The sequence below is a fragment of the Pinus tabuliformis genome, chromosome 6 (genome assembly GCF_031772625.1).
Source record: "Pinus tabuliformis cultivar Carrire ecotype Pingquan chromosome 6, CPIR1, whole genome shotgun sequence".
NCBI lineage: Eukaryota > Viridiplantae > Streptophyta > Pinopsida > Pinales > Pinaceae > Pinus > Pinus tabuliformis.
This window is the reverse complement of record NC_142292.1, coordinates 1394540004-1394559805: the sequence shown is the minus strand read 5'-3', so window position 1 is coordinate 1394559805 and position 19802 is coordinate 1394540004. Positions and strand designations below refer to the sequence as shown.

The 19802-nt window shown below is 34.9% G+C and overlaps 1 pseudogene; it reads right to left on the bottom strand.

The window, feature by feature from the left end:
* Nucleotides 1-1865: 1865 nt before the first annotated feature.
* Nucleotides 1866-3582, bottom strand: LOC149263840 (aspartic proteinase nepenthesin-2 pseudogene; annotated as a pseudogene).
* Between the last annotated feature and the right edge of the window lie 16220 nt (nt 3583-19802).

Sequence of the window (19802 nt, the reverse complement as noted above, 5' to 3'; positions counted from 1 at the left end):
TATGTTATTTACACTTGTAGATTACATATTTGTGATATGTTTGACGAAATTCATGTCATGGCTAGTAGGGGTCCAGTCAAGCGACTGTTCAAGTAGTTACATTTGTATTATCATTTCATTGTTATCTTTCTATTCTCAAGGCATCATTGAATTCTTGGGAGTGACTTAGGCTCTAGGGAGTGACGTATATAATTAACATAGTTTTAAGTGATGCCCCATAAACAATGTATGTATAATTGATACTCTTCAATGTGAGACACATAGTTGACATGCCATGTAAGATACCTACTAGAAGTGACATAGTTAAGGATCAATTCATGTTCATACTGTGGATTCTCCGATCACTGATTCAAAGGATCAATTCATTGAGGCAATGCACACATGAGCCATGGTACACCATATTAGGTGTCACATATATAGTAATGCACCTTAACTGAGAACACATAACTAACACACATATGCAACTAAAAAATGACAAACCTAGTGAGTTCAAATTTGAGTGCATAATTAGATAATGTAGGTTAAAATATGATGCTGACCTCGCATCACAAATTGGCACTATTTGTCGATATTCACAAGGAATTATGTCACGCTGTTAAATAATAAAATTCTTTTATGTATAAATCAAACTTCCAAAACAATTTTAGAAGGAAATTCGATGTTCTTTCAGCGTTAAGATGCACCGTATGACGTCATTTCGATCTATCCCTGGGATGCCGTGGCAATACAAAATCGTTGGTCTATTGCATAATCCATTGTTAAAATTGTTAGAATCAATTATAATAACTCAAAACTACAATTCGTAGTATTTGAAATAACAATTTAAGTTTATTTGGGAATGAGTAGAGTTCGTGATATAATAAATAATATTTTTAATTTCAAGAAAATATTTTTAGAAATAATATTATTTAACTTATTTTACTAATATAAAAAAATAAAAAATCACTATATATTAAGAAATGTTTTTAAAAATAATATTATTTAACTTCTTAATCATAAAATTCCAATATACTTTATCAAAATAATAAAAAAGTGTGCTTTCAATAGATACTATAGATATTCATTTTTTCATATTCCACATTTTTTATTAACTTTTAACTTACCAATATAAAAACCTTTTACTACGTATTATATATTCAATATATATCCTTTTATTATATATTCACTCAACCTATATAAAAACCAATATATAAACTTTTATTATATATTCAATATAACTTTTAACTTACCAATATAAAAACCCTTTACTTTTTATTATATATTCACTCAACCTATATCGTAATATAAACCATATAAACTCACTGTGATATGGTATTGCTCCGAGCTAAGCCCTATGGAATGGGAATGAATAACCCACCTTAGACCAGAATTTACCGCTGATATGCGTAGGACGCATCGTACCATTTTAGTCAAATATTTACTGTTGATCAAATTGATTGAATTTACAAGTAATTTGATTTGACAGTTGACCTGTCATATTACCGTTTCTTCCTTATGCGACAGATCACCATAGAAGCCAAAGAAACTTTGCATCATTTGCCTGGCCCATTGGGGTCTGTTTCAAAAGATTGAATAAAGATTCCTCAACCATTACCTGTGGAGTCATTAGCTGCTTAACTTCTCCAATAACCTCACAACTACTGCTGCCATCACCTCGAATGATTTAGAAGGGAACACCATTTTCAAGCATATATCCGTATTCATATAATATGATATGTAGATTTTGATTCTGACAAACACCTATTAGTCTGATCACCAATTTTACAGGAGAAATATTTAGTCCACCTTGTTATCCTAGTAATAGCCTTCAATTTATCGATTCCATTGACATAAACAGATCCCGGGTTTAAGAATTTTGAATAGGCTATAACAACGCTCTTTATTTATCTATAAATACACAATATGTAAATATTGTTGCGTCCACACGGTTACAGCAGTAGTAGGAAATTACAAAATATATAGATTTAGAAAAATCCATAACCCTGAGCACCATAGCCTATGTTGTTGCTTTTTGCGTCGAAGTGTTACAGAAGTACAAGATATGTATAGAGAAGAAAGAAATAACCTTAGCAAACACTAAGCACCATAGCCTATCTTCTTGCTTACAACTTACAGGGTATCACAGACCGTTGGCGCAAAGGACAGCACGTTCCTCCCGTTGTCATAAAGTATTTGGTAGTTCTGCTGTTGAATGTTACCGAATATTGACATCCCATTGCTGGGTAACATTGCAAGGCACGCTATGCCACTGGCATCAGTATATATGTAGTTCTCTTTTGGCAAATTGAAATCTGCTCCTTCGAAGTGGAAAGTTATTGTCGGAAAGTTTGAAGTTGAATAGGCAGATTGTTGGTCAAAACAAAGGTCCAGTCCAATGTTAGACCCATCAACCTGCGGCAGACTAACTGATGAGATCACTGCTTCCTTCACAGCATTATATCCAGTCTCTTCCAGATATGTGACAGTGGTTCCGGAGTCTATGATAACTCCGCCATTCCCATCGAATTGAAGATCAAAAGTACCATCGGGGATGTCCAATAATTGGCCACCAACGCTGATTCCCTCCAACGAAAGATAATAGAAAGTTGGCGTCGATCTGCTTTGAACCAGGGGAGTCGAACTGAAAGTCTTCGCCTTCAAACTAGCGGTCTGGCCTATAAACAAAGGACTGGTTTTGGAAGGTGGATCAGTAACAGAGACGAGACAGTAAGAAAACTTGTTACCCACCGACTGGCCAAGCTGTGAGATGAAGGACAGAGGACCTCGGCCGAAGCCTACTAATCCACCTCCTTGGGTAAAGCCACCTCCTTCATTGTCCTGCCCGCAGCCAAACGCAATATGGGGAAGGGATTGAGAAGAAAGGGTAAAGCTCTCGTAAGCAAGGATGCCCTCCGTGGAGGACTGGTCACCATAAGTATACAAGTATTCGCAATTTGAACCACTGCAAGAATACATCGGAAGAGCTTGGCAAAGAGAACTTGAGCAGGGGACCTTACTGTAAGTGGAAGAGAGGGAGGGATCAAAGATTGGAGTTGGCTGCCGATAGCAATCACTGCAGGGCTTGCACTGTGTCCATGTGAGGTCGCTGCCGGTGTCCAGAATTGCAGAAAAGGATAATGATGGCGTACCAATCGCCATCTTCATGAGAAATTCCCCATTTCCTGCATATACTGGAGCCTCCACTGCCTTCACTTCATCAACAGATCTCTGCAGTTTTTGTAGTCTGTCTTGACTGCGTTTGATCGCTCGTTTCAGACGGTCAGTGGATGTAATATTTCCTGGAGAGAATGGAGAAAGCGGTGAATCTGTACGCACAAGATCTATTCTCAATCCAATAAGGGGTTCCTCTGGTAATCCTACACCAACGACTTCATGTACTGGAAAGTTGGTTACATGCCTGCATTGGATCAGAGGAAATACTAAGAGCAACAACTTGAAAGTAACAAGCAGCCATTTGCAGGTACCGAATGATGTAGCCAATTGCCCAGCCATATTTCGTTTACAACTCCCTAGAGACATTTCCGGTTATGAGGAGGACAACTAACAAGAGGATACAAGAGGATGAAGGGAAGATGATGTGCTCTGGGAGATCCATTGTATTTATAGGAGGCAAAGTACCTCCCTTAATCGTAAGGATCGATAGATATCTATGAAAATTTTCGAAATCGATGTATAAACCTGACAAATATGAACGGAGAATTGAAATATGAGACATTAATGATATTATTTTCCAATTATTATTGTGGAATCCGACTCCCCAGACAAGCAGATTCTCTCACTTTTCGTTTCGACTCTGCCAAGTCATGAGCCACTATCGTTTTTATATTTTATGATGCATAAAAAGTAAAGCTTTTTCCATTCAAACGATTCTCCATAGCGGCATAAAATCCATACACCGTTTCATATTATATCTGTACCAACGAACACCATAGTCCGGGCAATCGTAAATTGGAGGAACGTTTTACCCACAATTCAGTGATATAGGAATAGCCTCTGGCTATTATCATGAAAAAGTGAAAATGAAGTGGTTAAAATTTATTAATTTACTTGTACTTACAGAAGGGGCATACTTAGACACAAAAAGTCTATAATAATGATAATGACTTGGTATTATAAGAGGTTATAATGACTTGGTAATTAGTATTATAAAAGGCACAGTAGACACCGAATGTTATAATAAATTGGGATCATAAAAGGCATAGTAGACACCAAAAAGTTGTAATAACTTGGTATCATAAAAGGCATAGGTAGACACCATGCTAGTACAAAACCACCAAACTAATCTCTGGGTCCTCTCAATTAAAAAAGCAACCGAACCTATCTTATGGCTTTTATAGGATTATATGAATAGGAGAGGGCCAAGTAATTCACTTCGTATTCATCATATTCTTAATTATTTTTAAATTTACAACCAAGTTAAATTGAAGTACAATTACAATTAGATAATGTGCGATAACTTAGAAACAACGGGGTAATATTCTGCAAATTGAATATGCCAATTTTCTGCATATAGAAGAAGAGGGACAGAAGACCAATCAAAACAGGATTAACATCAACAATGGCGTAAGCAGTTTTGTTTGTTTGGGGTCGTGTGAAATCTGGTTTGATAGGCGGGCAAACAACGGCTGGGATTCCATGGGGGGAGGATCTAACGGAGATGGTGTTACAGATACAACCCGCTGTCTCTTTCAAGTATGTTTTAAGAAGTGATAATGAGTTGAAATCATCAGAGATTCCATTGGTGGAGTGCTATACAACCCCGCTGATACGAATCTTGTCAATGACTGTGCGCTTTGATATTAATTGAAAGTTTTCTGATAGATCTTTTCCTTTCTCACATCCCATCGCCCTCTACTTTAGAATTAGATGAAACCGTGAGAGATTCTACCGGTGCGGTCTGTGTATAGGACTGTTAGCGGTGACAATAAGGCGGCCTGAGATGAATATAAGTCTAACTACTACCTAGTCGATCAGATTCGATAATTGGATGAAATGGTGAGAGATTCTGCTGGTGGGGCTGTGTACAGTCTTGGCAATGACTTCTGCGGATTTAGATGAATGATAACGCCGTATAACAAACGAATTATTGTTTTTCCGACCCTAACGCAGTAGTTGCATTTGCTTTATTGCGTCCGACCAATAGCCTTAATCAGACTAAATGGTGAGAGATTCTGTCCCTTGGGGTTTGTGACAGTGCGACCGAGAATCTTGGCAATGACTGTGCGCGTTTAGAAATTTATGAGGCTAACTAGCAGCCGTTCTTACCTCAAATTCAACCAGCATACTTGCCTTAAAGTTACTACGCAACCCGAATAATTGGAACCCTACGTTGTCTGATGGCTTCGCTTCCTGGAAGTGGAAAAAAACTTTTGATGCCGTATAGCGATTACCATGAACCTTTTTTCCCTGCAGTTAATATACTCGTTCAGACTGCCATTATTGTCCTGGGGGCTTTTGGCTAGATGCGAAGCTTGCAATTAATATCCTAGGATCCCACAAGTTTCCACATTCTGAGTAAGATTTTTGAAAAAGGAGTTCCACGGTATGGGGAGCGGGGTCGGAGGAAGAACCTTAACGGGCCAAACGCCATCTGAAACTTGGACACTACAAGATTTCATCTTTTTCATATCTATATATATATATATTATCAGATATCTAACATAATTATACGCATACAGAGGAGGTAGAGGAGTTGGTCATGGAGTTATAGAAATTTTGATTATATTTAGAGAAAATTTGGTAAAGATTTTTGTAAATCTAAGTTATAGTTGTTAAACTTCAAAATTTTAAGTATTTTAAATTTTTTTGATGGTGTTGAATAGATTTTCACCATAAAAACACAATTCAAACGCTTTCTCTACAATTTTTTTTTTGCCTAAATTACTACTTAATTAAACGACTCCAATAATTATATATTATCAAATATAACATAATCGAATCATGACACTAGAACCTTTCTTGACTAGAACTTAAGTGAGTAACCCAAGTAAAAAGATGATCATTAAACTTTTTCAATCATCGAAATATGTTTTTTTCATATATAACAAAAATAAAATAAAATAAAATAATATGTTATGTGAAATTCATATTAAATATGAATCGAGTTGCAGTTTGTTATATATACTATTCAAATTCTATGGTTTGAGCCAAAATTAAATTTTACTATTCAAGTTGATAATTTATTGTCGGGACATATTTAGTTTTATTTTTGAGGTCATTTCATTGTTCGAGTTGTTAATTCATGAAGACACATTTAAAATAAATTTGATATTTAAATATTTTCATATGGTCTTAGATTTATGCATTTCGAGGAGCTTAAATAACTTCATAATTTTATATATCTATGAGTCTAAATAATTTTAAATATGAATAATTTCATAGTTTCTATGTTTTTGGTTTTTAAGTTGCGTCACCTGGTTTTTTTTTTTTTAATTATTGTGCAAGAATGACTCAAGTATAAAAACATCTAAATTTTTTTATTAAAAAAACAAAAACAAAAACAAATATTTAATATAATATTTAATTTAATTAAACATTATTGTTGTGCAAGAATGACTCACATTATTAAAAAAAAAAAAAAAAAATTTATTAAAAAATTAAAAACTAAAAGAAATTTAATTAAACAAAAATTAAAAATATATGTGAAGCCAAAATCAAAATACAATATTATACATAAATTATAATAATAAAAATATAAGAATTATTATACAAAACAATTGTGTATTAGTTTAGATTTATCTTAACTCCTAATCTATTAAGCTTAAAAAGGGATTTAATAAGTTGTTTTTTAATAATTTAACTAAATCAAAATATTTATATAGCACAATAGATAAAGATAAGTTACACTTTTGGTGACTTTCAAATTCATTTTTAATAAATTAAATTAATGTATTATCAAATTAAATAATGTAAATATAAAAGTAAAATCCAAACAATTAATAGAATCAAATATTTAAAGTAATTTCTAATTTTCTTTCATTTATATATATTTTCTTTCTTTTAACTAAATTTAGTTATATATAAGTATATGTACTATGAACAAAAGTAATATAAAATAGAAAGATGAAAAAATAACATTTTCACATTTGACTTGAAAAAACTAAATAATACATTGTAATAAATTCATATAATAAATCATTTTTAAATTTTAAATTAAAATTATAAAATTATTATATATTTTCATATATTTTAATAATAAATATAATAATTTTAAACAAAATTATTTATTATTAAAAATAATATATAAATTTATGTTCAGATAATTATTAATTTTTCATTAATTTAATAATAAAAATAATAATTTTTCATTAATTTAATAATAAAAATAATAATTTTGATATGAAATTATTAGGTTAAAATTTATCTATAATCTTATAGTTATAATAAAGGAAAGGGAATTAAAATTTGTTTTTTATTTATTTTAAATATTAATTAAAAACTATATTTGAAATTATTATATGTGATTGTAATATGTGAATAAATTTCTATTTACTTTAAAAGAAGTTTGCATTTAAGGGATTTGATCCCATGTTTGATAGATTTATAGTTAAGATAGATTTAAGTTAGTTTAATTTTGTTTTTGTTAAGCTTGGCAGGACTTTTCATTTTCTATTTCATAATAGGAAAATTTACACCACATAGATTGGCTAGGTGGCCTCAACTTGTCCAGTGGGACACCAAGTCTGTTGGCCACCTATCCACATTGTAAGCCATCCAAAAACAATAAAGTTTCAATCTCTATAGCTAGGCTATATATGTCTTTGTTTCATGACCAGACTCTATATTTCTATCTATACATATACTTGCATGATGAAAAGTAAATGTTATCCGCATATATAAAAAAAGTAAACATGGGAAACTAACTAGCCCTTCTGCTCCTTTGAGGTCGATTCCACTGGCGCAAGATCCTTAACAGTTGCTCCAGGCATCTCCGACAGTTCCAGGATGCATGGAATGTGTCTTTCAATTCTGTCGAGCCTAATATCTTGCTTATGGAGTTGGAATTGAATTTTTTGCAGATCTTGTTTGTAGCTCAACATACCTTGGAGAGAAACTGCCATGCCCACCGAGATTTGTTCCATGGCCTTGCCCAACAAGCTTTTCATTAGCCAGTAGAGGTACAAGGTCTGCTTAAATTGCGTTATCCTGCCTCTAGTGTTCCTAGGATCCAGGACAAGTGTCCTCCAATTTTCCATATCCTCCTCAGTCTCGTTGCCCTACTTAATTTCCTCTTCCCATTCCTCTAACATATTCTAGATTCCTTCATCAGTGTGCTCATGATATGCGTCAGCAGCTTCACCGGTAAGATGTTCTACTGATTTCCTCCCTCTACGGGGCTTAGATGTGCTCAGGCCCTTATCCTTTCTGGGCTCTTGGCCCCGTTTTCCACATCTACGACCTTTCACAGGCTGAACCATGTCAACGATGCCCGAAACCTGTTCACAACAAGAATTTTTTTAACCAAAAGCAATTTAACATACTATGGCATTGGTTGCTTCCCTGAATTGAATTATTAGTGTCATCTTCCTCCCCATGCTCCTCCCTTTTCCTTTTACTATCAATACTAGAGCCATAATGGATGGAGATCCAGTCCTCAGAAGGGTTCGGTCTCTAAATCCCTTCTGTCATCTCACACCTCCACCCCTAGTGCCTCCCATACGCCGTCAGGTTGGCAATCCCTTGCCAAGGCCACGCAAGTGAGCCCAGCCTCAGACCAACAGGTTTCCATCCATGAATTGCAGACCCTTTCCCCTCTACCTAATAAACTAGAGCAAGACCACTGTCATTTTCATACCCAACGTCCCCCTCAAGGGCCCTAGCAATTCTCTTACCACAGGAATTTCTCACAGTACCCCAACAATTGTAGTGGTTTTGATAGCAGGGCCAAGCTCCTATACAACATAGTAACTGACCCCAAATTCCCTCAGCATCAAACTTATAGCCTCTGCCTACCTAATCCCTTCAGCTAGTCCCACTTAGTCCTTGACGTGTTGTACCTAGGTTCCCAATGCGAAACATCGCAAGGTCAAGACAACAAAAGGTAGAGGCGATACCCGGCAAGTGCAGTACAAAGACACAGAACCAAACCATTGCAGCGATTCGCCACCTCCATTTCCCCCAACATTTCTCAACCTCCCAATTAACATTCCTATTTTTCCCCCTCTCCCCCTAGCAGAAACCCAACCAGGTCGTCATTGCAAAGGAGGCGAAGAGCCAAGAAACATACCCGTTAACGATTGTAGGTCATCTCCAAGCTTGATGCCGAGGATGTCGACGCCCTCCCTTTCCCCTGCACCAACTCCTTCGTCCGCAAGCAAACTCACCAGCATTACCCACCTGTTTGCCCTTTGCTCCTATAAATCCTGCCCCTCCGCTATCTTCTCTGCCACCTTTCCCACCACCCTTGCATGCACTCATGCCAAGGGCCACCGCACCCATCACCTTCAGCATGTGGGGGCGATGGTACATAAATCATAGGTACGCTTCATTACTCTCTGCAGGTTGTCCCAACCACCAACGCAAACCCTGATCGAAGTAAGTTGGTTTAATTATTAATTATAAGTATCAATATAATAATTCATTTTATATTTTATTTTATTCCTATTTCTATTTTAAGACCATAATCGATTGACAAACAATTCCAAAATTAATAAAATTTATTATAAAACATTATTTTTGTTTAGAAACTTGTTTGTAAAGATTTATAGGTAAATACGTAAGAACATTCAATAATGAAATTAAATAATAAGTTACAATGAGTACACACCAAAAAACACTTATACTTTACTTTATAAAATAAATTTGATACCAGTATTCTTTTGAAAATTACATTGCATAATAAGGTGCAATGAGTATACACCAAAAAAAAATTATACTTCACTTTATAAAATAAATTTAATACAAGTATTCTTTTGAAAATTACATTGCAAGGAGAACGTGTGCCCTATGTTATAAAAGATTCCAAATATTCCTATGAAGATGGATAGAATAAGATTCCAAATATTCCTATGAAGATGGATAGAATAAGATTCCAAATATTCCTATGAAGATGGATAGAATTTTTTATATTGTTCTTAGTTAGTTAAATAGATTATATTTAAATTTTTACTATTTATATGGAAAGTTAATAATTTTTTTATATATTTTTTTAAAATTTTTACTCTATCAAATAATATTTGCTATTATATTATAATATATTAAATAAAAAATTGAAGTGTTTTTTTTAATTTATAATTTTATATATTAATTATAAAATATTTAGTACATAATTATGGTAATAATTTTTTATGTTTTTTTGATGATGTAGAATAAATTAAGCAAAGTCTTTGTGTAAAAATCACATAAGAGAAATTTTTGGCTAATACTTTTTGAACTAATAAATATAATTCATCATCTAATCCAAATGTGGTTCATTCTCTGATCTTGATAATGATTTTTATATAATTTCTAGCGAAAGACTTTACTTAATTTTTTACATATTATTTTTTACTTTAATTTATATATATATAATTTATATTTTATATATTAATTACATAAAAATTATAATACCTTTTTTTTCAGAAAGAAAAGCTTTAATATTTATATTGAGGCAATATATACAGTATATACATGATAAGATCACATGAAGCATCAGTCTGTCCAGAAAAAACAGGAAAACTTCTAAGATAAAAAGATGAGCATATGCATCCCATTAAAAAAAAAATTAATTCATCATTGTTTAATGGAAAAACATCGAGGAGAAACATCAAGAGGACGAAAGAAGCCCATAAAAACATAACGCAGTATAAAAAGACACACACAACCTAACCCATACATAACCACAAGCCAAGTAAACTCTCGAGATAAGTAAATTCCTAAGTTATTAATCAGTTGATTGACACTTGACAGTGGAGAAATAGGATCGTTCTTCCTGGGAAAAGACGAGGATACAATCACATCGCCTACACAACAGCTGAGAGACATCGAGTGTGAGACTGTGAAATACTTATATGTAGTTTTCGTAAAGAAAAAGCGGTAAATGCGCATATCCATAAATAAATGTTACTCTCTTCTCAATGCATTCGCCCACTGATCAATCCCGCGCAGCTGTAGACTGGAACAACCCTAGTACGAGAAGGTTGCAGACCATGAATTCCCGGTATCCACGGACTAAAGTAAGATTCACCATGTCACTTCTATTCAAAGTCGCTACAGTTGATCAAGTACCAAGTACCCTGTCATTGATGCCATCCATCCGGCTTTGGAGCCGTGGTGGTGGCGGCGGGGTAACGTAAGCCCAGAGAAAACCGCATAGCTAAAGCTCCAGTATATAAAATCCAAAAAATTCAAAAAATATGTTTGTACAACCAAAACTAATAGAAAATCATGGATACTATATGTCACTGCGTGGTATCTAAAATCATGGATATTATATGTCACTGCATTGTGACCTAATAATTTCATATTAAGAATTAATTTTATGTTATGTTGTATCAATGTATCTTGAATAATTTATGCATTCGCTTAAATAATTTAGTTTTAAATATGGCTTCTGGGATAAATATTTCATTGAAAATGTCAACCAATAGATTTGAAAACCCGAAATAATTCTATTAAATAGCTTTAACATTCATGCGCATAAACATTGTAAATGATTCTTTGGAATAGTCTTTAACATCATTTAAGTTATTCTACTGAATACTCTCCGTGAATAGCCTTTAACATCATTCTATTTATTCCACTGAATACTTTAGGTGAATACTTTATGTATATAGGAGGATCATAACACGGCCTTGGAAGCAATGCCAGGGGGACCAGAACGCAGCCTTAGAGGATGCCAAATGAGCAAGCCATTGATTAAAGAATTAATGATTTTAAATGCATAATTAATAGCGATATTAGAATTAAATCCTATAGGTTTTGAATATTTGTTTGATAGTTTTATAATATAATATTTTCTACGGTGTATAATATGTCTTTTTTCCCTGGAAAAAAAAACGCTTCCTTTCTATTTAAAAAAGAGAGTATATTCATGGTTGATTTTAAACATTTTACTTTCTATTTTTCTATTGATGTATCTAAAAATTTCAGTTTCAAAATTATGTGTATCATTTATACATATTCTTTGTTTGTATATATTTTTCTTTTTCTCTAAGTGTTTTCCCTAGTATCTATTCTAGATACAAAAAGTATTTTCTTATCTATTCTTGTTACCAAAAAGGAATTATGTTCCCAGTGTTTCTGTTCTTTTTGTTCCAGCGTTTATGTTCTTTCTTTTCAAACATTGTGAGTTTCCTATCTTTATAGCATGTAGCCATCAAGTTATTTAATTCCTATATGGAGTTGATGTATCCAACATTCATAAGCCTATCCTATACATAAGTTGCAAAATGATACTTACCTGTCTCCGAGTCAATTGCTCTCTTGGAGAGAAGATCAACAATTTGATTTTGTTCTCTGTAAATATGGTTGAATGTTATGCTCTAAAAGTTGTTAGACAGGTTCCTAATTCTCGTCATCCAATTAGATAGAATGTGGGGACTGAAATGTGTGTAATCTTTTACCCACTCAATTATGCTCTTGGCATCACCATGCACGAAAAGATTCTCCAAACCTAGGCACTTTGTAAAATTGAGGACCCTAGAGCTCAATGACCTCATCTCTGCTATTTGTCCCCTAACCTCCTTGCGACCAAAAATGATAGAATCAGCCCGGTTCTAAAAGGATGATCGCTCCACAGCCACACCTTCTTTGTTGACGACCCCCATTGAAAAATCCTCTAGGAAAATTATCTTTTATATCCTTATATATAATCTTCCTATTTTTTTTCACTTTCATCTTAGGGTATATTTCTGAACAATATGTAATTACCTTCAAGATAACCTCTCTAACCACCTACCTGCTCTGCTTGAAAATCCATGCATTCCTATAGTGCCATATTACCCATATGATATAGAAAGGAAGAGAATGGTACACAGGTCGAGACTTGAACCAATAGAAAAAAACCCTATTTAGTGTTTGTGTTGTTCTCGGGTCATCCAACTTTATTATGTCCATAACTCTTGTGCATACCTCCCTCATGAAAGTACACCCAATAAATCTATTATCTTCCTCCTATTCTTTTACGATGCACATGGGGCGAATACTCAGTCCTTGAAATTCTCTCCCCTGTAAATGATCCCATGTCAATACTCTTTTGTGGATAGCTAACCATCCAAAACAGATTAATTTTTTAGGAATTTCCCATCCCCATGCATATTTGAACCAAGATTTGAAATGGAAAGTGTTTTTTGTCATTGGAATACTTTTGTATATATCTTTGACTATTGGTTGTCCTTCCTTGTTTGGGCCTTCCCACCTCATATGGTCTTCACCTACACCTTGGCATGCACCAGAATCATACAAGCCTGTGAGATATACTTCCCATTCAATTTCTAAGTTTCCCATTAGTTCTATATCAGTAGCCGGTTTTCATTTCTGTTGGGAATTGATTAAGTCATTCCTACAACTGATATGTGCAAAAGAGGAAATGTCCTTCTCGTGGATCGCTGAGAGGAGGGAAACTGAAAGCGAATGCATACCAACAAAGCCCTTTACAACGTCTAGACCCACCTATGCTTGTTTACCATATCCCAATTCACATCACCTATACCCCACCATCCAATGGCGAATTTTTATCATACTTCTCCAGATATATGATGATTTGGAGGTCCTTCTTGCCCCATCTTGGTCCTTTGTGAAAGGGATAGTCCTTTTAGGTATTTTTCTCTTATAATCTGCCCCCAAATACCATGATCGTGGGTTGCTCTCCATAAAATTTTTATGATCAAATGTAAATTCAATATGCCCCAACCTCCCACTTCTGTCCGCCTAGCAATTGTCATTCATCTTTACAGGTGAAAATTTCCTTTCAACTTCGTTCCATACCCAATAAATCTAGCCATTGTCATGTAAATCTTATGACATAACTCCATAGGAAGCATAAAAAAACGCATCCAGAACACCAAGATGTTTTGTAGAACGGATCTTAAAAGAGTCAATCGACCACCAATAGTGATCTATTTATGTGTCCACCCCGATAATTTTTTGTTAAACTTGTCCAACAAACAATCCCATTTTTTATTTTTGTAGGTATTAGCCTTCAATTGAAAACCTATGTATGTAATACCATACCCTCCACCAGATTAGTCGTCGAAATCCCGAAAAGATTTCATATCTCCTCATATCTGGTCTCTTCCTTGTATTTTGTGATCATAATAGTTTTGTCTATAAACCTGATTCCTCACTAAAAGACACGATGCTCTAATGTATAACCTCCCAATCTGCATTATCATTCATGCCCCCAAAGAGAAAGTCATCCATGACCATTAGATTAGTAACATTTATGTTCTTTGTTACCTTCATTCCCTTTAGTCTACCTCTGTCTTTCTCCTCTTTCATCTCGCTAATAAGGCAGTCCATTACCAAAATAAATAGAAGCGACGATAATGCATATCCTTGGCGTAGACCCTTTCTGCCCTGAAAAGCTGGTTGGTAAGCCATTGATCATATTTGCAAACTTTGTTGTCTATATACAAGCCATTATCCATCCAATGTTACTTACTGATATTCCTACCTTATATAACACCAGCCTAAAAACTTTCCAGTAAATGCAGTCATATGCTTTTATGAGATCCACCTTAATCATACTTTCCTTCCTACTTCTGAATTTCATAGAGCAGAGACATTTGTTTGCTGTGCCAATAGCATCCTGTATTTGCCTTCCCTCCAAAAAACCAAATTGTTTTGGTGAAATGTGTTTAGAAAGAGTCTTTTTCATCCTCATCGCAATCAATTTGGAGATTATCTTGTATATTGCATTACAAATAGAGATAGGCCTATAGTCTGAAAGAGAATTTGGGTGTTCCTTCTTAGAAATCAAAGCGATGAACATTGCATTTAATGCCCCAGAAAGATAACAGGAATTTCTTGATTTTTCAGCTGATGCAAGAATGTCAGGAACCATCAATTCCTGGAAATGGTGGAACAACTCCACCCCCAGGTCGTCCACCCCTGGGCTTTTTTCTTTTATGCTAGACTGAATAAATTCTAAAATTTCCTTTTTCTGAATCGACCTTCCCAGACTTTCGTTATCCTCTAGATTGAACATGCAAGACAAATGCTCTATGTTTTGTCGTTGCACATCATAATTATGTTCCCTAGCTTCGTATTGCTTTTTGAAGTGTTTGTGAGCCTCCTGCTTAATGTAAGATTGGTCTAAAGAAGAATTCCATTTTCATCTCTCATACCCCTAATGGAATTCCTTTATTTTCTGCAATTTGCAAAAGCATGAAAATACTTGGTATTTTTGTCTCCCGCCACCACCCATAGAGCGCTACTCTGTAGACGGCTTTCATATTCTTGTGACAACAAAAGATTGTTTTTTAATCCCTTCAGATTAATGATATTCTTCTTGTATTGTTTAGAGAAATACAACAGATCCTCAGTATCGGTAAAATACCTTAAACCCATCTCAATATCCAAAAGGGACTGGACCTCTATTGCTTTTCTACCTTTATCCCAAGACCGAAATTCCTTTTTTAATACACGAAGATTTTGTTGGGAATTTCTAATAATTCCATAACAGACAAATAGAGAATAATGCTCTGTTTTTAACACTCTGTTTTTAACACAGGAAATAAAAAATTGTTTGCTGAATGCAATGTTTCAGCAACGCAGTTTCGTCAACTGAGTTTCAGCAATGCTGAAACTGGAGTTTCAGCAACATTCTGTTTTGACGCCGAGAAACTATTTTCTGAATACGGTGTTTCAGCAATGCACGAAAAAAACTTTGTATTCATTAACAAAACTATTGTTACAAAATTCTTCCTCTCACAAAGGGATTACAGTAGGAACGCTTCAGATGCAGTTCCAAAGATTTCACGCTGTCTCTGCTTGCAAATTGATATTGTTGTGTCTGCACTGCTGTGCATTACAAAATACTTTGTTTCTGCTGAAAAATTAACACACTGTCTCTGCAATGCTGTGTGTAAAAAATTATTTTTTTCTTTTTTTTTAATTTTTTGCTGAAAATCAACACTGCTGTGTATGAAAAAAAAAATTCTTGCCTATTCTTCTGCATGCTGCATATTACATTGTCAACAAAAAAAACATTGTGTGTACTGTAAAAAAAAACTAATTAAAATTTTTATGACAAGACTAGAAATTAAAACAAGGTATGGAGGAGCAGACAAATAAGTTTAATTCCTGAAATTTCTGGATGTTCCGGTACATTCTCCATGTCCACAATAAAACCTGGTATTTACTATTTTTACCAACTCTGCCATGATTTTTGTGTTCTTAAATGTTTGATGTCCTTGATCCTGAAAAACAAAATCTGCACCGTGTAAGGAAGAAATCTAGTCTCGATCTGCTGTTTTAATTGGTGCTGCAGTTGAAAGTAGTATTTCATTTCAACTACTGGGTTATCAGTCATACCCAATATTTCCTCAAAAACTCAAAACTTTTCTGTCCCAATGGTTTGGTCAGAATATCAACAACCTGCTCCTGAGTCCTATAGTGTTTTAAAACTTTCTCCATTGTTTACCAATTCCCTGATGTAATGAAACTTTGTGTCAATGTGTTTCGTTCTCTTATGAAACACAACATTCTTGGATAATGCAATAGCTGAACTCTTGTCACAAAGAATCACAATTCCTTTTGTTTGCTCTTGGCATAAACTCCTTAACATCCTTCTCATCCAAACTGCTTGACATGCTGCTGCTGTAGCTGCAACATATTCTGCCTCTGCTGTAGACAATGCTACAATAGCCTGTTTTTTAGAATCCCATGAAATGGCTCTTGAACCCATGTGAAAAACATAACAAGATGTGCTTTTCTGATCATCTACACTTCCAGCCCAATCACTATCAGTGTAACCAATTAAATCTGAACATTCTGAAGTGATATATAAAATGCCAAACCTTTTAGTACCTTTAACATACCTTAGAATCCTTTTTGTTGCCTGCCAATGTGTTTCTTTTGGCATCTCCATGAATCTGGAAATTAGACTAACAACATACATTATGTCCGGCCTAGTTGCAGTCAAATACATGAGGCTGCCAACTATGCTCTTGTACAAACTAGGATCAAAATCCTTGCTGCTGTCCTCTTTGTTGAGTTTTAATCCCATCACTGTGGGAGTGATTGCTGCTTTGCTCTCTTGCATATTAAATCTTTCCAACACTTCATTAACATATTTTGCTTGTGAAATAAAAATCCCATTTCCATTTTGTTCTACTTCTATTCCTAAGAAGTATCTCAGCAAACCCATGTCAGTCATCTCAAATTCTTCTTTCATGACTGTTTTGAAATTTTCAATAAGATAATCATCATTACCTGTGAAAATAACATCATCAACATATAACACAACAATTAGTATTTTACCATCATTTTCTTTGATGTAGAGGGTGGGTTCTCCCTCACACTTTTCAAATCCATTTTCCAGTAGATAGGAATCTATCCTACTGTACCATGCTCTTGGTGCTTGCTTCAGCCCATAAAGAGCTTTCTTCAATCTGCACACTTTGTGCTCTTGGCCTTTCTTTTCATAGCCTAGAGGTTGTTCAATGTAAACCTCTTCCATTAACACTCCATTTAGGAATGTTGACTTCACGTCCATTTGGTAAACTTTCCACTTGTTTTGTGCTGCTATGGATAGCACTGCTCTCACGGTTTCCATTCTTGCAACTGGTGCAAAATTTTCCTCATAGTCTCTCCCATACTGCTGCTTATATCCTTTGACAACTAGTCTTGCCTTGTGTCTTTCTATTTGTCCTTCAGCATTACTCTTGGTCTTGTAGACCCATTTAACTCCAATGACTTCCTTTCGTTTTGGTAGTTCAAATAAATTCCATGTCTTGTTTCTTTCTATGGCATTGATCTCCTCATCCATAGCTTCTATCCATTTCTTATCCTTAATTGCTTCTTCGAAATGAACAGGGTCATCAACATGACAATATAATGCAAACAAAGAATTCATACCTTCATTTGCTGTCTCTTGCTCATAAATATCACTTAAATTTCTAAACTTCTTACCTCTTTCATTTGGTGTGCAAGTGCTTGAAGAAGCACTTGAATTTCCTCCTTGTGGTGTGCTTGGAGAAGCACTTGCATTTCTCCTCAAGGGTGTCTCTTGCTGCCCTTATGTTGGAGCTGCTATTTGGGGATGTGTTTCAGCCATCTCCTCATTATCTTCATCATGTGACAAAGAGCTTTTAACATTCACTGTTTTCTCTATGCTTCCATCCCAAGCTTCCTCCTCAATGAACTGAATATCTCTACTCACAATAAGCTTCTTGGTGGATGGGTTATACAACCTGTAAGCTTTGGATTCCTCACTGTATCCACTGAAAATACATTTCTCCCCTTTGCTGTCCAACTTCTTCCTTAGCTAATCTGGAATGTGTGCATAAGCCACACATCCAAAAACTTTCATGTGGGTGACTCCTTGCTTTCTCCCATTCCATGCTTCTTCCGGCACTCTGTTCATGACTACTTTTGTAGGGCATATATTCAAAATGTACGCTGCACAATGTACAACTTCATCCTAATAATCATTTGGCAAATGCTTTGCCTTTAACATACTCCTTGCCATATCCATGATTGTCCTATTCTTCCTTTCGGAAACTCCATTTTGCTGCGGAGTGTACCTAGTGGTAAACTGCTTATGAATTCCATTTTCTCTACAAAAACGTAGAAATTCCTTGGAGATATATTCACCTCCTCTATCAGTTCTTAGAACTTTGATATACTGCCCACTTTGGTTTTCTACAAGTGCTTTGAAATTGCAAAATCTTTCAAACACTTCACTTTTGTTCTTAAGGAAATAAACCCAAGTTTTTCTAGAAAAATCATCAATAAATGTTAGAATATAGTGGTTGCCTATAAGAGATGGAGTTTGCATCGGTCCACATAAATTTGAGTGCAAAATATCTAAGGGTGCTTTTGCCCTTATGCTTTTCCCAGATGGAAAACTTTCTCTGTGTTGTTTCCCCGAGATACAACCTTCACAAAGGCTGCCCGATTTCTCTATCAATCGTAATCCTCTTACCATTCCTTTTCTACTCAACAAGTTAAGACCTCCAAAGTTGAGATGTCAAAATCTCAAGTGCCACAACCAATTTTCATCTTTTGGTTCGCTTTGGAAAGCCTCTTGTGTCACAGCTGCTATTTCTTCTCCATTTTTTAAATTTGCTGCCATTCTGAGAGGGAACATCCTATTCCTTGTCATTTTCACTTCGGCAATACATTGTTTGCTGGGTTTTTTATCCATGATGGTGCATACATCATCCACAAAGAAAACATTGTAACCCTTTTGAACAAGTTGTCCAATACTTAAGAGATTACATTTCATTCCAGGAGCATAATAAACATCTGCTATGGTTTTCTTTTCACCTTTCTTTGTTAAGACATTTACTTCTCCTTTTCCCATAACAGAGACTTTGTTATCTGTCCCTAGTGTGACCTGTGACTTCACATTCTGATCTAACATAGAAAATAGGGCTATGTTTCCTGTCATATGGTTGTTGCAACCGGAGTCTAGAAACCATACATCTTCACTCTTTTCTTCAGCTATATTACAGGCTAAAAACAGATTTTCTTGGCTGATATTTTCTCTAGTGAAATTAGCACTAGTTCTATTACTCATATCATGCTGCTTCTTCCTACATTCATTTGCATAATGCCCATATTTTTTACAATAGTGACATTGGACATTGGATTTATCATACCTTTGTCCTTGAGCATGATGTTGTCCACTTTGTTGACTGCTGCCTTGGCCTTGG